The following is a 20981-nucleotide window of genomic DNA, read 5'->3' as shown; positions in this document are numbered from 1 at the left end:
GCAAAACCGCCGCTGAGGGGAGGGCACGGCACGGCACGGCACGGCACGGCACGGCACGGCACGGCACGGCACGGCACGGCACAGCACGGCCGCTGGCAGCACCACCCTGCCGAGCTCGGCCCTGCTGCGCCAGAGGCGAGGCGGTGCCCGCAGCGCGCCCAGCAGGTGGCGCTGCCGCAGCGTGGGCTGTGGCCGGACGGGAATGGGTGGAGCCACCGTTTGCGCGCGGTACGTGACCTGCGCCGGGAGTGCCCAGCGGGGCTGCCCGCCGAAGGGGAGTGGTCGCCGGGCGTGGCGGGTGTGGCCGCCATTACTTGCTGAGGGGTGCGGGGGGTGTGGGGTGGTCTTGTCATAGCCCCGGGCCCGCGAGGGTGCTGTTGGCCGTGGGGCGCGGTCGTGGTTGTGACTGCGATTGCGGCCAGTTCAGAACCGCGCCTGGAAAGCGGAACGGTCACGTCTGGGCGTTAACCTTGGGGGGGGTTGCTGAGGGGGAAGCGGGCGCGGGCTGCCCTGCCGGCCCTGCGCTGGCCGCCATGCGCGGAGCGGAGCGCGGCAGGCGAGCGTGCGTTCCGAACCAGCTGTAATTAAAAATGAAGTTGCGTGTAGTTAAGAGCACCTGGTTTTGAGCCCTCAGCGTGACCCTGTGCGAGGCCATGTTGAATTCTGTAGGCTGCCAGAGATCTCAGCAAGAGTTGGCAGAGAAGAAAATGCAAGTGGTCTTTTCAGAAATCATTCCAGCCGCAGCAACAAAACCAAATGAAGAACCTCGCACGGAATAAACCAAAACCCAAACACAACAGCAACAAAAATAAATCGGCCACAGAATCGCAGAATACAGGTTGGAAGGGACCCGAAGGGTCCTCTGGTCCAGCCTTACTAGGTGGATCATTGACCTAGACTAGATATCCCAGCGCCCTGTCCAGTCAAATCTTAAAGTGCCCAGCGTGGGGAATCCATCACTTCCCTGGGGGGATTATTCCAGTGGATAATTGTTCTCACTGTGAAAAATTTTCCTCCTATGTTCAGTTGCAATCTCCCCAGGAATAACTTGTGCCTATTACCCCTTGTCTTTTCCATGTGACATCTTGTGAAAAGGGAATCTCCATCTTCTTTGTAGAGGAAATCTGCAACTCCTCAAAAAATCCTCAAAATGTTTTAAGGTTTGTGGGTACTGCAAAGCGCCGGGTTTGACCTGGAGAAGGATGGAGGTGTACCTAGGCAGAATGTGGTCTGAGGCGGGGATGTAGTCCATACAGTGTCTCGGGGAAGTAAACCGAGCGCTTGGTGAGTGCGGTGGGGCCTGGAGCGCGTGTGAGGGTACACTGTTCGCTTCCCTTTCTGGGGAAGCTGCACTCTGGGATCCATGCTTAGCCTCCAGTCTGATACGGTCCACTCGGGAGTAAGGCGCCCCTGCGGCTGGGCACTGCTGCAGCTCTGCCGGCAGAAGCAGAGCTGCCAGGGTTGGCTAATTTATATCACTGGGGGAAGGTTGGCATCAGGGACACTTTTATTCTCTGTGGAAGGAGCAGCAGACCTTTGAGCTGCAGGTAAAGGAATTTGACTGGAAACTCAACTTTTAAGAAATAACAAGGAAAATGGACCTTCTGGCATCTGGGTGCTCAACAGAGACAGTGGAACACTATTCTGGCCAGGTTATAGTTAGTATCTTTTGGGTATCTAAGCTATGGAAATAAAAATAATGAAAATGTAGATGGCAGTAATTGTCCTAAGTTAAGCTTTAGTCAGATGGTCATTGGCCTATAATTACATTGTATCTTTGTTTTAATTATTCAGAAGATGGAACATTTCAGATTTGTGTAGCAATACTCTGGTAATGCCATACACTCCATTTATATTTAGCTGGATTAGTTAATTTAAACAAATCTCAGGCTGAAGTTTTAAACTAATACACTGAACAGTCCTGCTGAAGTTGAAATAATTGAATATATGTTACGGAAGTTAACTGTGCTGAGTAAGGACCAGCATATTTGTTCAGCCCCTTTGGGAGCATTTGCTCTTTTGAATGTGGGTGGAAAACATCTGTACCTATTTACTTTCTCTGAGTCTTCACAGTGTGCCTGTAACTACATCCATGGATGGCCTGCCAAAATGCATGATGAAGATAGTAAAGCTGCTACCGTGAAATGCAGTTCTCCTTCAGTTTGAACTGAGACATCTGCTGGCTTTAGCAAAGTTCTGCTCAATACAACTGAAGGTTTGAAAAAGAAATATTAATAATGTTAATCTTAGTAATATTAATAATGCAATCTGCTATTGATTGCAAGGAAAGCAAGCTCTCTAAAATTGAAGGCAAGCCTTGGTGCTTGTCTCAAGGATTTTGTTACTCAAGCTGAGATAGCAAAGAAGCACTTTGAAGGTTAATTTTGGGCCATATGATGACAGCAACAGGTGAGATGTGGTGATCACCGTAGATACTTTATAGATTTACATTTTGTAAGGTATGTATTTAAAAGATGAAGGGAGGTAATGCAAAACCTCTAAACTGGTGATAGAGAAAGCATGAAGTAAATCTCACCTAATGAGCAGTCAGAAGTGGATTCTTGAATCTGTGAAATACTGTTCTGCTTGACTAGCATGGAACATTTCATTTTAGCATCAAAAGGAATTCAGGTGTCACAGCCAGTTAATGAAATAGTGATTAAGCAACTAAACCAAAGGATTCATACTTCCTGTTGTTAAGGAGAATGTGTGCTCATTTTTAGTGGCAAAAATTATAATATGATTTTGGTGGCTAACACACAATTCTAGCCCCTTATTGCTGACTACAAATGTAAATTCAGAAGAAAATTCTAAATCAGTTTACCTATGATGAGGGAAGTCTTGTCAGATGTTAGGTGAAGTCTAGCTAATTAAGGAAGTGCATTCAGGCTCTGCCAGAAGATCAGATATTATTCTTATTTTCATCTTAATAAGAAATCATTGATGGTGTAAAGAGTTCCTTTGATTATTAAAATAGGACATGAATATTGAAACCTTTTACAGGTAAGGACATGTTGATATGAAAGTAGCACAGAGAGGAAATGTCATTACGCTCTTCTTTTTTTTTAATGTTTCCATTTCACACTGTCTCAGGAAATCAAATTAAGGTACTCCAGTATTCTTATTAAATTCACTGGATGGGAGCTAAGAAAGATGATTAAGAGCTTGCATTTGCTGCTTATAATATGGCAAGAAGCAAAGACATGTAAGACACCAGTGAAGAGCAATTTTAGGCCTCGTACTTTCAAACTCGCCTTTTTATATACTATTACATGTCATTCCTAGTCCCTCTTCATGTTCTTATTATCACCTGCAGAAGAGAAGGAGGCACAGCACAGGCAGAGTGGAATAATAAAAGGAAGCAGAGTAATAATGAGATTTTATATAATGCTATCATGAGTACTTAAAGCTGAAGTTAATAGTAACCGTGAACTAGCTGCTGTTTCACTAGTTTAGAAATTACTGAACTGTAGCACTAATAGTTGTCAAAGTATGGCATAAAAAAAATACTCTGTCACTGAGGTCCTATGCATGTATTATGTACTGTGGGTAATGTCAGTAAGAGGTTAGTCATACCATACTCTCACATGATGTAATTAATACAGAGTAAATGGCTCTGAAATTTAACACCAGCCAGAGTGTAGTAATTGTGGAATTGTCCCAACTCTCAAAGAATGTGTGAGTGGATGGTGTTAATAGCTTGATCATGTAGCAGCAAGGGTTTAAACATAGATTATGAAGCATATAATTTGGTTCCTCAAGGGGCAACTAATTTGACAGCAGGCACCTTGTAGTGGAAGCTGACTTTTTGGTAGAGCTGTGGAACAGGCCAGGTTTTATTTTTAGGAGCATATGAGATCTGTTGGATCCTGCAATTATTCACGTCTGATCTGTAGTATTCCAAGAGCATTTCCAAGCATCCTGATTCACCAGGATATGTCTGCTTCTGATCTTGCTTTATTTTGGGGTTCAGTGTTTTAAGGAGAAGTACCACTACTGCAACTACAGCCTACAGCAAGATCTGTGTCAGATGTCACAGACTGGCTCTTTAGAAATCTCACATACCAGAAGTTTAGGTTTCAGAGGAATGGCAGGTACTCAGAAATTGCAGAAATCCTAGCCAAAACCTTCACTGACCTTATGTGAGGTATTTTAAATAACCTGTATTAGAGCAGTAGAATGGTAAGCATCAGTTGTGTGCTCAGTTTTAACTGAACAAGAAAAACTGCAATCATAGAATCATAGAATCGTTAGGGTTGGAAAGGACTTTAAGATCATCTAGTTCCAACCCCCCTGCTGTGGGCAGGGACACCTTACACTAAATCATATCATCCAAGGCCTCTTCCAAACTGGTCTTGAACACTGCCAGGGATGGAGCATTCACAACCTCCCTGGGCATCCTATTCCAGTGCCTCACCACCCTAACAGGAAAGAATTTCCTTCTTATATCCAACCTAAACTTCCCCTGTTTAAGTTTTAACCCATTACCCCTTGTCCTGTCACTACAGTCTCTAATGAAGAGTCCCTCTCCAGCACCCCTGTAGGCCCCCTTCAGATACTGGAAGGCTGCTATGAGGTCTCCACGCAGCCTTCTCTTCTCCAGGCTGAACAGCCCCAACTTCCTCAGCCTGTCTTCATACGGGAGGTGCTCCAGTCCCCTGATCATCCTCGTGGGCCTTCTCTGGACTTTTTCCAACAGTTCCATGTCCTTTTGATGTTGAGGACACCAGAACTGCACACAATACTCCAGGTGAGGTCTCACAAGAGCAGAGTAGAGGGGCAGGATCACCTCCTTCGACCTGCTGGTCACGCACCTTTTAATGCAGCCCAGGATACAGTTGGCTTTCTGGGCTGCGAGTGCACGCTGCTGGCTCATGTTCATTTTCTCATCAACCAGCACCCCAAGTCGTTCTCCGCAGGGCTCCTCTGAATCTCTTCTCTGCCCAACCTGTAGCTGTGCCTGGGATTGCTCTGACCCAGGTGTAGGACCTTGCACTTGTCATGGTTAAACTTCATGAGGTTGGCATCAGCCCACCTCACAAGTGTGTCAAGGTCCCTCTGGATGGCATTCCTTCCCTCCAGGGTATCAACCGAACCACACAGCTTGGTGTCATCGGCAAACTTGCTGAGGGCGCGCTCAATCCCACTGTCCATGTCAGCGACGAAGATGTTAAACAAGACTGGTCCCAACACTGATCCCTGAGGGACACCACTCATTACTGGTCTCCAGCTGGACATTGAGCCATTGACCACAGCTCTTTGCGTACTGGTACACAGGAGGAATCTTAGAATATTATTCTTTAAAAGCTTTATGTTTTTCACTTTCTAGTTATTGCTAACATCTAATGGAAGGTCATTTTTTTATAATATAATTTGTGCTCAATAGTGCCAGCTCAGTTCTTCCCAGAGATTCTTGAAGTACAGTTGTGCTTAATGCTATAGAAGCACAACAGTGTGACAATTATTCTTTGAGAGTAAGTTCGGATTTAGTTGGGCTGGACAGATGGAAAAAAAAAATTAGATAGCTCATGACTTGAAAATGGTTCTGAGTTCTGTCAGGTTTTTTAAAATTATCATCTGATAGCTATACAATAAACTAAATTATTCTAACACCAGGAATCAATGAGAAGTCATTTAAAAATGTAAGGAAGCTGTATATATGCAAATACTATATGAGAAATTTCATAACAATCACTTAAAAAATGTAATTTGCAACTTGAAAGACTGAATAAAATGATTTTCCTAGAAGTGTATTTCAGATGCTTCTTGATTTGCGGCAATTGGTACCTCCTAATTTGAGGGACCTTTCCAAGTTTGGACTAACCCCCATTTTCTTTTTAAAACTTTAGAGAATATGTAGGAATTGTCATTGTGAGGCACATTACAATCTCAAAAACTGCTGTTAAAAATTCTTTAGAAATAATGCACTGGAATAATTTGAACTAGCTTTAACTTAGCCATTGAGGTATCAGGAGTGCAATACATGACTTTGGTATTGAGTAATTGGCTCTCAGCAGGTAAGCTGGTTAACACTCCATTCCCTGCTGTCATGGATAGCCTTCTAATATAAATGTCTAATACATGACCAGCCAGCTTAAAGTTAACTTGGCTATCTCTTTACAGTGCTGCATTGTCTTTGTTGTTGTAACTCTTGTGACTTGCTGGCCTAAAATGGTTTCTAAATCCTCTTTTTTTTCTTTCTTATTCCAAAATAATAGTAGTACATGCTTATTCATATAGCAAGATGCATTTTTCTTTTAGGAGGGCAGAATTTAATTTCCGTAGTGCAAGTCCATCTTGTAGAAAAGTTTAATTTCCATAAGTTAAACCCCCTCCTTCCTTTCAGCTGACTGGAAGAGAAATTCAGATGTTTTGTCCTTGAGATCACCATCCTGAGCCTCAACACCGAAGATATTTAAAAACAGCAGATGGATTTCTTACTGTACCAGATGAAGTAGAACAAGTTAAGTATGGTGCCAAGATAGATAACCTGTTTCAAGACATTTCTTTTATGTCAAACAACCCTTGACATTATACTCAAGTAACAGTCATTCTCAATTATCACTATCAAGTGTTACCATACTGCAGTATGTAGTGGTTTCTATTCCATATGCTTATAAAATAGGTCCAAAGACAGACATTCACATGAAAAATGTCCAGATTTTTATTGCTGTGCCATCTGTGCTGAATAATTCTGCAGTTTCTGGTTTACATTAAGAGCATAATGAAAACTGCTGATAAAGAGGGGGGAAATGAACAATTTCATTCAAAAATTATTCCTGTAATAGCTGAAATCTACAGATTTTTCAGATAATATGTATTTAAACATTTGGCTTAAGGGAAGTTAACATTTTGAGCAATGGTATGTGTGGAAGGGCAAGCTAGAGATCTAGGTGAGAAGTGAATGCACCAATCTTAACAGTATGATATCCATCATATACTCTCAGTGCTTGTCCCTGCTGCTTTGAAATTCTTCATACATAATTTTCCATAGGAGTGAGGAAAAAAATTGCATAAATGTATATTGTTTATGTGTCTAGAACAGCTTAATAGAAGCCTTAGTCAAAGGACTGAGATTTTAGTGAGAGATTTCTACTGTCTTTTGAATGTGATGAGATTTATAGTCATCTGCTCTTGCAGAAGAGGCTTCCAAAGTGTGAATTCAGTTATTGAAAAAGTTCTGTTTCCTGTTGTGATCCTGCTTTAAGAAGGATACCATTATATATTTGTAGCTTTCTCTGAATTCAGAAAACAGTAAACCAATGGCATCTTGCACTTCATCAAAAGAAGTGTGGCCAGCAGGTCAAGGGAGGTGACTCTTTCCCCCTGCTCTGCTCTCATGAGACCCCACCTGCAGTATGGCATTCAGTTCTGGGCCCCAAACATAAGAAAGATATGGACTTGCTACAGCAAGTCCAGAGGAGGGCCACAAAGATGATCTGAGGGCTGGAGCACCTCTCCTGTGAAGACAGGCTGAGAGTGTTGCGATTGTTCAGCCTGGAGAAGAGAAGGCTCTGGGGAGACCTTAGAGCAGCCTTCCAGTTCCTAAAGGGGGCCTACAAAAATGCTAGAGAGAGACTTTTTATAAGGGCATGTAGTGATAGGACAAGGGGGAATGGTTCTAAACTAGGTTCAGATTAGATGTTAGGAAGAAATTCTTAACTGTGAGTGTGGTGACACACTTGAACAAGTTGCCCAGAGAAGTTTTGGATGCTTTGTCCCTGGCAGTATTCAAGGCCAGGTTAGATGGGGCTTTGAGCAACCTGATCTAGTTGAAGGTGTCCCTGCCCATGGTGGGGAGATTGGAACTGGATGATCTTTCATGTTACTTCCAACCAAAACCATTTTGTGATTATGTGAATTGTAGTTATTTATAAAGACCTAAAATAATTTTGCATGGGGTTTGGAAGGAAAGGCTATATCTTAATATAGTTTTGTGTATACAATGATTACTTTTAGTTTCAGCAAAGTGAAAATAAGGAGTTGTGTAAGCCTTAATTATGCTGTTAATTTTATTTCTTGAGATACCGTAATGAAATTGAATTGCTGTTTAAGAAATTCTTGTATCAGTTTGAAACTGCTGTACTCCCTGCAATATTTTGTCTGTAGGTACATTACAGTAGTGGAGAAATTACTTTTAAAAAATCAGATTTACTAGTAAATTCGTATTTTATTCCTTCAGTGTGTTTATTGGAGCACATAGATGTGTATTCTATTTTTTAGAGATACTGTTTTAGGTCTCTGGTCTTCTCTGCAGTCTTGGAGCTCGCAAGTGCTGTCTGTGCTAACTATAGTCCTGCGCTTGTGATCCTGGCAAGTGGCATCCATCAGCACAAGCCCTTGGAGATATGCTGCTAAGTCTCTTTCTAGAGCTGTGTGGCAGGTGAGCACTAACAGGAGCCACACTTGGTGTTGCCTGTAAGAACAGGATGTGTAGACGCTCACAGGATCTGTGGCGTGTAACCAAGGTCAGCACGTAGCGCAGCACAGGGAGAAGAGGTTCTCTCAGGGAGGCTGCCTTACGTTGTTTAACAACCTAGATAGGAATTTTGCTTGCTTGTGGGTCTTTTGCACTGGGAGGTGGGAGTTTGGATTTCTAGGTTAATGATAGTGGTAATTATAGAAGATACCTAGAAGTTAGAACGCTAGGTTTCAGAGGGTTTTGATGTTATGTTTTGTTTTGTTTTCCCATAAATACTGAATGGTTATGATATGTTTCTGAAAAAAATTGGAGCATTTGGGCTATAAATTACTAGTCTGTTCACTGCTTTAAAGATGAACCTGAACTATCTGAGGATGAATTGCAAGACTGAATTGTGTGAAGCCAGAACCTGCAGTATCTGGCTTTATCTTGGAGGCAGGTACTAACTCCAGACAGTTCTAGGTACCAGGTTTCAGTGCTGCAAACTAGGCAGCTCATCTGTCACAGTTCCTAGTAAAAAGCTTGGTGCCCTGGACTAGAAAGACTTCTGCTCCTGCAGAAGTCTTTGGATTGTCACTCTGTAGCAATATCTATACAGCTAGATACAATTTCTGGAGCGTGAGTGATGTACGTCCTTCTTATGAAACCTTGACACACTGCACAATTTGGAGGAAACCAAAGGGAATGCATTTATAAAAAAATTCAAAACTCCTGCATTTTATATATTATTCTATGCCAACCTCTATCTTGAAACAAAAAGTTTACTGGCTTTCCCAATTTTAAAACCATTGTTACAGAGGAGCCTGTCAGCTGATGTTCTCTGCCCTCTCTCCCTTTCTAATTTTGCAAATGCATTCATTTGGGGAGAGGGAGGAGGCCAGAAGAGAATATGGCAAAAGAGAGCTGTATCTGCAATGTGTGACTGCTGGGAAATAAATATATCCCATTGGTCTCTCTGTATGCCGTATTTCAGCAAGAAAGTCATGTTTTTCAAGTGACTTTACACTTTTTTTGCTGTAAGTGTTAATTAAAAAAGTTGTTGTTATATAGGCAATGAAGGCCCAGCCTTGCCATTGCCCTTCGCTCACAGGGAGGTGTATACAGATGACAGGATTAGACATGGCTGATCTCAGATCATGTCCTGCAGTGGCTCTGAGCTGTGACATCACCACCAACTTCAGAGGAAAATGTGTAGGACTACAGTGTCATGACTTTGCCCACGAGAAAGCTGAAGATGTTCGTTTGTCCAGTTCTGTTCATCGTTGTTTCATGTGTAAGGGATTTTTCCACGAATATCTATTATAACGTTGAATTTTGCTGCAGTATTTCAGAAAGCATATACTTTATGTTTCATATGAAAATTGTCTAGCTTCTTCTAGTTACAATAGCTGCTTGTTCTGCTGCCAAGAAAGGAGCATCATCAACTACTTGGATTATAAAATTACCGAATAAAGACAACAACAGAAATACACCGTTATTTTTCCTTCCTTATATCCTGCCTTGTGACAGGAATCCCTCCCCCTTCCAAATTCGTTGCTTAACAATAAACAAAGCTGCTTTCAACAGCTATTTATAGCCTCTGCGGAGTGTAATACAGTTCAGCCATGACAGTATTAAGAAATGGGATTATCTTCATAGTTTTGATGTTTTAGTAAACTTTATTTGATTTATAACCTCTCCTAAACTCATAGAATTATAGAATGGTTTGGCTTGGAAGGGACCCAAAAAATCATATAGTTCCAACCACATTGCCATGGGCAAGGACACCTTCCACTAGACCAGGTTGCTCCAAGCCCTGTCCAACCTGATGTGAACACTTCCAGGGACAGGGCAAGCCACAGCTTCTCTTGGCAACCTGTTCCAGTGCCTCACCACCCTCACAGTGAAGAATTTCTTCCTAATATCTAATCTTAAGTCTATCCTCTTTCAAAGTGATTCCCTTTTGTCTTATCACTACTTTTTATAAAAAGTCCCTCTACAGAATTTTTGTAGGCCCCCTTTAGGTACTGGAAGGCTGCTATATGGAGTGTCTACAATCCCAATAATAAAGAATAGCATAAATACGTTTGTTTAGGTAAATGTTTTATTAACATCAGCAGAGAAAGATGTTCACTGCAAGGGATACAGATACAGTGTCACCACAACAACTCCAGAAGTGACTGGAAGTTTTAGTTTACTCAGCCTGGGGATTTCAGGTTGCTTGTATGTTTCATTCCTATTAACAGAAATTTTTGTTGCTCAGTGTTTTGGGAAATTATGTAAAGATATTTGGCTGAATCCCAATATATCAGAAAACATTTTTTAAAACTTTAAAAATCTGTCTACTTTGCCCAAGGAAAATGCCTTGAGGAAAGGACTTCACATTCCCTAGCTATAAGTTAATAATTATGGTGAACAAAATTAAGAATTTAATCACAAAGGACTCCCTCTGTTGTCAACAGAGAGAAAGAGGATCTTTCAGGGGATTCCTGACTAGAAGTCTTAACTCAGATCTCTGTGCTACCCTTCTGAGGAGGCTTGTGAGAGAGACAAGAAAACTTAGATACCCGTGGCAGTATGTGATGGGTGGACTTGCATTGGTAATCCCAGTGTTTCCATGGTGAAGGCTGGCTCCCATGTCTGGGGCTCTCCTGACAAAGTGCAATACAGAGATGCAGAGGGAGGTACCAGTTTTCACCAGCTGTCACACCTTGTCTCCTCCAGAACTTCTGCACAAAAGGTGGTGAGTTAGGACAACCTTGTGTACTCTAATGCTTGACCTGTGGGCCACCAGTTCAGCCACCGGTTCTTAGGAATATTAGTCCATCCTTTCTCTTCCCTTACATGTTCTCTGTCATAGCTGGCTTTTGTTTTTCAAGAATATTGTAGATGATGTATCTGACATTTTGGGGCAAGGTCTTTCTCATGCTTATACCAGGCAAATTATATGACATCAAATTCTGACTAATGCTTTGTTCCACTTGTGGTTGTCAGCTGTAGGTGATAACATCTGTGTTGCCTGTGCCTTTGCATTTGAAGAGTGCTCTCAGGAACACGTGCAAATACTGCAGGCCCTTTGACCTGCCACGTGCTGACCCCACAGTTGTCTCACAGGCTGACTACAAGGAGCCTTGTCAATTGTATCTGCAAGACTGGAGTTGCTCAGGCATTTGAAGTTGTGGGTGCACCTTCACCCATATCTGGGACTGTGTTTACAATTTCACAGTTTTGGATCTACCCAAAACTGGACTTCAGAAAGGTCACCAACAGACTTCAAAGATAATGTATGCCCTGACTCATTTACTTTAGACAGTCCTCTAAATGGGCACTGACCTCCTGTGTCTTTGTGCTGGACAGTCTCTGTTAAGAAATCCTGTAACTTGCTGTCCTCTTTTGCACTGCACTGCTGTATCTTCTCATTTAGTTAGTATTAAACTTTTAATCAAACATAATGCTTTAAGGATCTGGATCTTGAAATTTGTTGGCAGATTCTTTAGTATTCATCCTTCTCATCTGAAAAATTGCATAGCTCTCCTATGGCAGTTAAGACATAAAAACCTTCCCTGAATCTGAATCTTTGGTGGGTACAGAAGTCTGAAGGCTTCTGGCTTTTCTAATGGCTATGCTGTTTTGTTTGCCGCTGTCAGCATTTCTTTTTATTAACAGATACTATGTTTGTTTCTCATTTAGCCTGGCAGCTTAACGTTTAAAGTAGGTGAGAATCTGATTTTACTTACAGAATACTTCATTTATTTAAGGTTTTTTGAAATGACTTGTTCAATGGATGTATCACACCTTGGCTGATGATCTGTCCCTCTTTCTGTGCAATTACAGTTCTACACAACAAAGAAAGAGTGGGATACGTGTATCCAGGCAAAACTAAATCACTTAAGCAGAAAATAAAGTCTGTTGAAACACTACATAAATGCTGAACATGCACCTTTTTTAATTGAGCCTGGTAAACAGAGAGATTCCCAGCATATCCTGAAAGTTTAGTCCCTGGACCAAGTCAAAAAATGACCCACCACTCGTCAAGGTAAAATACAAGTTACAAGTCAAACAGCTAGTCCTTTTAAGAAACAGTGAATATGTGTAAATTGGCGATTGTTTTAGAGCTTCTTGGTTTGACTCAATTCATAAATTTAGTTTATCAGTTAAAAAATTTGCTGCACCGAGAACTTGATTGTCACCCTCCTCACAGAGATGGAACCTAATGTGCTAAAGTGCAGGCTGACATAGAAAGCCTTTGAAGTTCACAGTGCTAGTCAGAGATGTGCCTGTACCCAAGAGCCAAGTCTGTTTAGTGACAATTACTAAATCTGTAAATACTTTTGATTCATAGAATCATGAATCATGATTCTGTAAATACTTTTGATTGATGGTTTTAAAGAGAGAGACAATTCTTGAATGTCAACTCACAAATGCAAGTGGATTAAAATTTCCTGAGCCACCTGCTTGCTTCAAAGGCTATGGCTTGAACATTGTGGGAAAAATCTGTTCCATGAGTTCCTCAGAAAGGTGCCTCAGTACTGAAGGTAGTTGTGCCTTTCTCTGAAACCTGGCTGAAGATATCTTCCCAAAGTGAAGACATTAATGGCCTCAGACTAATTACACTTTTGCAAGGCATAAGACTCTCAGTTGCTTGTAGATTCCTGTTCATTTGCTGGCTACTGACAACTTGTGAGCTTAAGTTGACCTCTGTGTATTTTAAATTGGGTATTAACTCTGGAAGAAAAAGAACATGTCAGATGAACTGTTACCACATCTTCTGTGTCATGCCATAGGTCTCACTGGGAGCTGGACAATGATGGCAGAAAAAAGCTGGGAAATTGTATTATTATAAAGAACAGCTTCGTAAGTGGAAGAGGTGTTGGTGAAGGCAGACGCTATTAGTGTGAAAGAAGCAGAACCTATTCATTAGCTCTTCTTTCTGTGTGGGAAATTAAAATGTGAAATAAAAAGGACTGGTTGCACTGTGCAACTACTTGCTGTGCAATGAGCATACATCATGCCTTGAATATAACAAATGCCAAATGTAACAACTATGTAGAGGCCAGATTTCTTTCTTCTCTGGGGATTTTGATCTGTATTCTTGTAGAAGATTTTTTTGTATCACATCCATGCATTTCCCATCACTTTGTAATCTGAAGGAGAAATCCAGTCTGGTAAATTAATAGGTAGCATTCTCCTATGTAACAGACCAGGTAGGAGTATGTAGACCTTAGAGGAGTGTTTGTCACCAAATGAACATGTCTGTGCTAGTTCAAAATGCCCTTCAAGCTATGTCTGAAATATTTCTCTGTTCAAATGAGTTACTCCTTCTCGTGGGTGGAATGAAGAATCTTGTCCTTCATCTTAATTTGTATACACTAAGTTCATGACAGAGTAACTTAGTCATACGAAGGAAGGCAGATATCACCTCCCATCTATGCCATGCAAAGCTAACAGACTAGTAAAACCAGGCCTGCCATGTCTACCAAAACAATCAGGTTGCACACTCTGCATACTCAAGTTAAAAAGCTAACTAACTTAGCTATTCGTATGGCTTCTAAACCACACATGTACAAATTCACATTAAAATTAGAATTAATTACATCTCTCAACTCATCCATCTAAATGAACAATGCTTTGCTGAATGTAGCTCTGCTTTTCATAAGTATCCTCCCATTATATAACAACTGGATATTCCTATTTTACCTTGGCATTTGTTTGTGGGAGAGGTGCTCTGAAAACTAAATATATCCAGTATTAATTGAACTATGTATCTAGGAAGGACAATTCTTTATCATTTTATAATGAGATCTGTCTATACATGAAAAAAAATCAGCCATTCAACATTTTTACTTCTATTTTAGATCTGTCTTCACATCTGTGAGAGAGAGCAACAATTGCCTCCTATATTTTACAGCCTGGAATGTATGAAAAATGAACTGAGAAACTGAGTTTTACAAATACTCAGAAAATGGGAAGAAATAAGACAGAGGAAAAGGAAATGGGCAATGGATAAAATGATAAGGATTTTTGGCATCTAATGGAAAAGGAGAGAGAAACACCTACAAAATACAAATCTGCACATAAAAGTCTTCCTGAACCCTAAAAATGACATGCAGTATGTTAGATCATTATTTTCCTTCTCTGTTACGTCTCTTGCCCTATTAATTCCCCTACATATACCACATTTGATGTGTTCTCGTTATGCTTATATTCCTTCCTGTTACCCCATATGAACTAGGAAACTTACCATGTCTTCCCTTGGAGCCCCAAATCTCCAAGCACAAAGTATCCATGTTCTGTGCCATGAGCAGTCTTCAGAGAGTTACCTTCGGTCTAGCTTACAGTAGCATGCAGCTGTCTCTTGGCAAGCACACTACCTAGCGAGCATGTTGGCACTGTGGTGTCCTGAGGCCGTGATGCTGCCTGCGGTTCCTTGGCCTCTCTGTGCTGTGTAAACATGTCTACCGTCTTTAATGATCTCAGCTGGTGGCCTTGACACAAAACAACAGAACTTGGAGGCTGCCTTTTGCTGTCGTCTGTATGCAGTAACCAGGGAAAGGTTTCACCTCTACCATGGATTTAGCAGAATGCCGCCAAAACTGAAGGTGGTGTGAACTCCCATGCACTGAATTCAGTGAACCAGAATTTTCCCACTGAATTCATCTGCTTGGAAATGGAAGTTACAGGTTTACTTCATCACACAGATGCCCTGATGCATTACAGTTGTGTATATTCCTTGAACAGTGCAGTTTACCCACTCAGTTTGAGGACAAGGACAGAGACAGCCTGGCAAATTGCTCTGAGGTTGTTGAAGGCAGAACCTGTCCAGCTGTACTGTCTGTCCTGTCCCTGCTGTGGTTGGCCTGGCAGGGTGGAGCACCTGCACGCGTCGCAGTGCAAAGTCTGCTGTCTTAGCACAAACTGGCTGTCACCAGCACTTTAAAGAAAATTGCTGGACTTTGCATCTGAGGCTTGTACGCACAGCCCCAGCCGGCTTTCTTCTGTGGGGATGTTTTCTCCTGGGAAACAAGTGGTAATGAATTGTGGAGGACCTAGAAGCAGAATAATTATTTCTGTTCATGAGTATCCAAAGACTTACAGACTTTTTTCCATGGATTTGCAGAAATCGATCCTTAGTCCCATTTAAATGACTACACCAGACGTTCTCAACTGAATGAAAATGTACGTGGTATGCAGGCACCAAAGATTGCAAATAAATGTTTTTCAAAACCGCCTGTAATTATGCAAAGTAAATTTTATGCAAGAAGTGGCGCCACCTAAATGACAAAATAACATACGCACATGTTAGAAAAGAGTCTTTTCAAAGGATCGCCACCCTCCTGGAATAGCTAGAGTCTTCAATTACAAGTTAATCTATCCTAGTAATATTAATTTGGGAGTTGATTGGGAGTGGTCCTCTGTTTTTTCAGTAGTTATTGTATTCTTTCTACTCTTTCAATTCTACAGAATTACCTCCTATATGAACACCATGTGGCAACATGACTAGTTCTGCTGCAACTTTCCCCATGACAAGGTAAGAAATCCAGAGTTAGACGGCTCAGATGTAACCAAAGCTGATTTATAGCTAGAGTTTGTTAATTTCTCATTTTAAACTCAGACCCGAGCAGTCAGTTATATACTGTCAACAAGCCTGATACTTACGTTTTTTTCCCAATTACCCTCTTTTCTGTGTCTCCTGGTAAGTAGAACCAGGAGTAGAACCCACTGGTCTTGTGGCATTGGGCTGCAGTGCTTCACCAAGGACCCAGAGGAAACAGGGCTGCTCCAGCTATATCAGTTAGAATCTGCTGTCTGCTCCTGTGCCACCATCCATGTTCTTCATGCAGCCTCTCCATGGAGCTGGACTGTGGTTGAGAGTACAACTGCAGTTGCTTGAAGGAGAGGATACAAGTCTGTAAAGGTTGCAAACCTGAAGCTCCCTTACTTAGTTGGTGCAATGAACCAGATTCTAACTGCCTACAATTTGAAAGCTTCCAGGAAGACCATGAAAGGAGTATCTGATATGTTGGTGCTGCTGCAGTAATAGCTGTGTCAAAACCAGGTGTTGCAACTTCCTAAACAGTAGTAATAGATGAGTTGATACCACCTACTTCCTTAGTTCTTCTTTTCCTGCTTTGTCATAAGGGTGGCTGTCTAGGACTAGAAAAAGGAAGACAGTGAAGTTTTAAAGGATTTGCAATTGTAAGCAGCTGAGAAGGAAATGAGCACTAATTCTTGTCAGAAGCAGACTACTAAGCTGCAGGCTGAGTGACGCCCTGTGGGTCCAAGATCCACTATACAGAAGTGGGAATAGTGAGTCTGAAAGTTAAGAGTCTCAGTTGGCCATTAGTAATTCTTCTGGTCATCTGTGAAAGTCTCAGGGATGGTCCAGTCAATAGAGCCATATCATTCATGAATCTAAGTTTAGGTCACTCTAAGAAGCATAGCAGACTTGAAAAAGAAAGTTTTAATGGATCAGAAGAAGCAACATTGATTTTGAGAAAATAGACACCTTCATCTAGGACCTTTCCCGATGAGTCCTCACATCTGTGACTGCTTTGTACCAAAATTGACTTTATAGTCCACACAACCTGGTCTTTATGAACCCCAGAGGCAGAGTTTTCCTTCCACTGAATTCCCCTAGTGAAGATCCAAACTCTTGTCATCGCGTGACTTAATAGATATTCACTTTGAATCAAAAAACCTTACACAAAGATGTTTAATTGTGTATTACATTCATCCATGTGTCTTCTCTGTGAGACCAGAGTCTCTTATAATATAAACCAGTTTGAATTCTCTTTTATCATACATCTGAAAGAAAACAAAGAACAACAAAAACCTCCCACACCATTTAAAATGTGTTTACCTGAACTTCTCACCTTATTACAGATAGACATGTGGTGGGATGGGGAATTCTGTGTCCTGTTTGTCTTGCTCTGTCACCACATGCATGGAACTCATATTTCCAGTACAGCATCATGACTTCTCTTTGACAGGCCATGAAGATGTGTATTTGCAAAGGCTTAGAGAGCAATGGAGACACATTGACATGGCCACTTCTACAGTTGCCATCCCTTAGTACTGTTTAGCTGTGTCATCTCCCAGCCTAGGCAAACATAAATAAAGCAAGCCCTCAGAATTAATATCTCTGTCTCTGTTTTCTAGACGGACCACTAAACGAAATGTGTAAGACTTCACCTATCTGTAATGCTGACCAGCTACTGTTAAAAAAACCTTCTTTTCTGTCTCTGCTTTCATGCTTTGATAATCATTCCCCTTCCTGTTCATGGGATGACTTTATTGTCTTCATTTTGTCCATTTTTATATTATATACTTCCCTTTGGGTTTTGCCTTTGGAGTTTTGCTTGATTCACTGGCTCTCTGGAATACTATGTAGAGCTTGTTTTAAACGGCAAAGTATATGCATGTGTAGCATGCCTCAGTAGAACATGCATGAACTGCTGTTCAGAGCAGCTGTCATTTTCAATTGGTACATGAGGGTTCTGATGAGACCACTGCATCCAAATTGCCCAAAAGCATTGTCTAATGTCACTACCTCAGTCCTGTTTCCATTTTGTGTCATGTATTCTTCCCTCCCTCCTCAAAATTAACCCTTGCTTTAACTGTGCAGCATGGAGCCCATGATAGTGTAACACTCACCCCTTACTGCATGTTGAGTTTCACACCAGCAAGGCTTGCCCCAAGAATGGTTTTCCTAGGTAACGTACCAAATGTGCAATAGTGTAACAAGTTGAATGAAGTTGTGCCAACACAATACTAAATGTCATCAGTGATCTTTACTCTTGTGAGACCCCAGCTGGAGTACTGTGTTCAGCTCTGGGGCCCCCAGCACAAGAGGGATGTGGACCTCACTGTTGGAGTGAGTCCAGAGGAGAGCTAAGAAGGTGATCAGAGGGCTGGAGCACCTCTCCTATGAAGACAGACTGAGGCTGTTCATCCTGGAGAAGAGAAGGCTCTGGGAAGACCATATGGCAGCTTCCAGTACCTAAGCGGGGCCTACAAGAGAGCAGGAGAGGGACTTTTACAAGGGTAGTGATAGGACAAGGGGGAATGGCTTTAAACTGAATGGGGACATTTAGATTAGATATTAGAAAGAAGCTCTTTACTATGGTAGTGGTGAGACACTGGCACAGGTTACGCAAAGAAGCTGTGGCAGTCCTGGAAGTTCAGAGCCAGGCTGGATGGGGCTTGGAGCAACCTGCTCTAGTGGAAGGTGCCCCTGCCCATGGTAGGGGGATTGTAACTGTTCCTTCCCAACTCAAAACATTCTATGATTCTGTGAATGTCCCCACTGAGAGGCAAGTGCCACTGCAGATCATTTCTCAAACAGTGTGACTAACACAGTTTATGACCCTATCTCATCAGGCTCCTGTTTATCTAATGTGTCACCCTTTAAGTCTTATGTTTCACCCCAGCTGTTCATGTTTTAACATTTAAGGGCTTTATGACTACTGTGCCTGATACTGTAGCACTGAAGGTCACTAAGCTGACTTTACTATTAGATGGGTTTCATTTTTATACCAAACGTGATAAGGAAGAGTCACAGTGAAGTGTGTTGACAGGATCAGCTTTAAATGTTGTATGTATTAAATGACTTTGCTTTCAGTTGGGCGTCTCAGTACATGTGGGACTGGAAATCTCATTAGAATATATAAAGCGACAGATTTTGTGGTGCCAGCTGTGCTCTTGGAGCCTGATATTGTCCCTCATATGAATACACAGAGAGTATAGTTGCATATTCATTTGGAGGTTGTCCTACAACTGTGTCTAGAGCCCACTAACAACAGCCATACACTACCCTCAGTGCTTCTCTGAGTGGTTAGTAATGGCCTTAAAGTGCCATTTTATATAAAATTAAAACTTTATTTTTTTAATTATTTTTTTCTGGTAGGTTAACACCACCTCCCCAACCCTCCCCCCCCCAGTTAGTTATTAAAATTTAAACTTTTTAATCACTCAGATGAACTGGATAAAACAAGTCAAATAGGCAGGTGAAATGGTCTGCAACTGTCAGAATTATTTTGTGAAAACTTGATGAAACAGGCTAGTTGGTTAAAATCATTACAGGAAAAGAAAACAAAACACTTTTTTGTTGTCTCAGATGCCTTGTGATTTACAAAACTGCTATTGTTGCAGTTAGTGAATGTGTCCAAATGCCATGGGTCATTGAAATAACATGGAGAATACATTATTTTTTACCAAAAAGTATTTTAGAAATATTGTTTTCTACACACAGGTATAAAAAAAAGATGGCATGAGCCTGACAAGGCACATATGCCAGTCATGTTTCACATCTACTTGAAATTTTACATACAATATTTTACAGTCAGTAACAAGATACAAAATAAACCAACACTTACTTAAGAAAATGAAGGACACATGGTCCCATAACTGGATATAAGAGAGAGAAGACCTTTCAGATAATGTAAAATAAGCAAGCAATAGTTCAATCTGAGAAATTTCTACACCCACTACTCAGTAGTTTTGTGTGACCCAGCCTAAGTATGAAGATTAAAATAGAAAGCTACCTCTCTACAGCTGGGTTAACTCAAAATGCAGATCTAAAAGCAAAAATAAATGCTAGAGAACAAGTTTTCTTTGGTAAAGTTTCCTAGGTGCTGGGGAAGATGTCTTTCTGTGTGTGCGCTTCCACCCTGCTAGGGCGGAGTGCTTCGAAACATTCCCTAAAAGGGAAGCAGTTGTGTTCCACAGTTCACCTGACCTGAGCCCACTTGCTAACTCTGCTTTGAGCACGCTGAGGGGAATGACTCAACATGACACACAGCAGCCTTGGGCTCTTACATTTAAAGATACAGCCACTGAGGGAGGTGGTAATAATGTTTGTTTCTCCTTGTATTTAGAGTACTCTCCCGGGAGATGGAAGATTTGGGTGCTGTGTCCTCCTACGTCAGGGGATTGGTGTCAACATTCCTTTCATTCCAGACGAGCAGCCAGAAAACGAGGCTGTAGACCATGCTGTGATAGGGAAGTGGTGCGGCTGGATCTGAGCAAGAATAATTAAGCTTCAGTTGTGAAACATGAATCCTTATCGAAAGCACCTTCCCACCTGTTCAAAAGTAGTTTCTCAGTCTGTAGTAGGGGTAGGGTGTTAGGCACATGCTTCTTTCAGCAATTAGAGCAACTCATAGGTTGCTGGATGTTGTAGGTGTAGCTTGCAGCATCCACGTCCCTTTCACGCCTAGGGCAGGGAGCTTAGATAATCTGCTGAAGGGGTTTGGTATTACCCTAAGAATTCAACACATGAAGCCTCAATGAAATAATGCACCTCAGTGGTCTGGGTCCTTTCATTTCTCTGAGTAGCAGTTTATGGGTGACTAGACAGGCATAAAGAAATGACAGAAGCAAAAAAGTTTGTACTAGTCTCATTAGCTTTGCATTCTATCTGTGGATTACAGGTTACTAATTGGAGAGCAACCTTGTTTATCCCCGTAGACCATTAGATGTGAGATCATTGGCTAACAAAGCAATTGTCTGTCATTATTTAATTAAGGAATAGTGCATGCATGGACACGACTTGCACATATGGGAAACTTGTCCAGGAGGT

General features: G+C 41.6%; 1 long non-coding RNA gene across 1 annotated transcript; it reads left to right on the top strand.

The window, feature by feature from the left end:
* The first annotated feature begins 1326 nt into the window (after positions 1-1326).
* On the top strand, positions 1327-13020 carry LOC130601177 (uncharacterized). Its single transcript, XR_008972612.1, has 4 exons — positions 1327-1652; positions 3317-3399; positions 6347-6463; positions 11396-13020. It is a non-coding gene; the product is annotated as an uncharacterized LOC130601177 (long non-coding RNA).
* The last annotated feature ends 7961 nt before the right edge of the window (positions 13021-20981 follow it).

This window comes from Pezoporus wallicus, unplaced genomic scaffold, assembly GCF_028554395.1.
Source record: "Pezoporus wallicus isolate ANWC-B61680 ecotype Strahan unplaced genomic scaffold, APGP_CSIRO_Pwel_v1 contig_6484, whole genome shotgun sequence".
Lineage (NCBI taxonomy): Eukaryota > Metazoa > Chordata > Aves > Psittaciformes > Psittacidae > Pezoporus > Pezoporus wallicus.
This window is presented reverse-complemented; position numbering and strand designations above follow the sequence as displayed.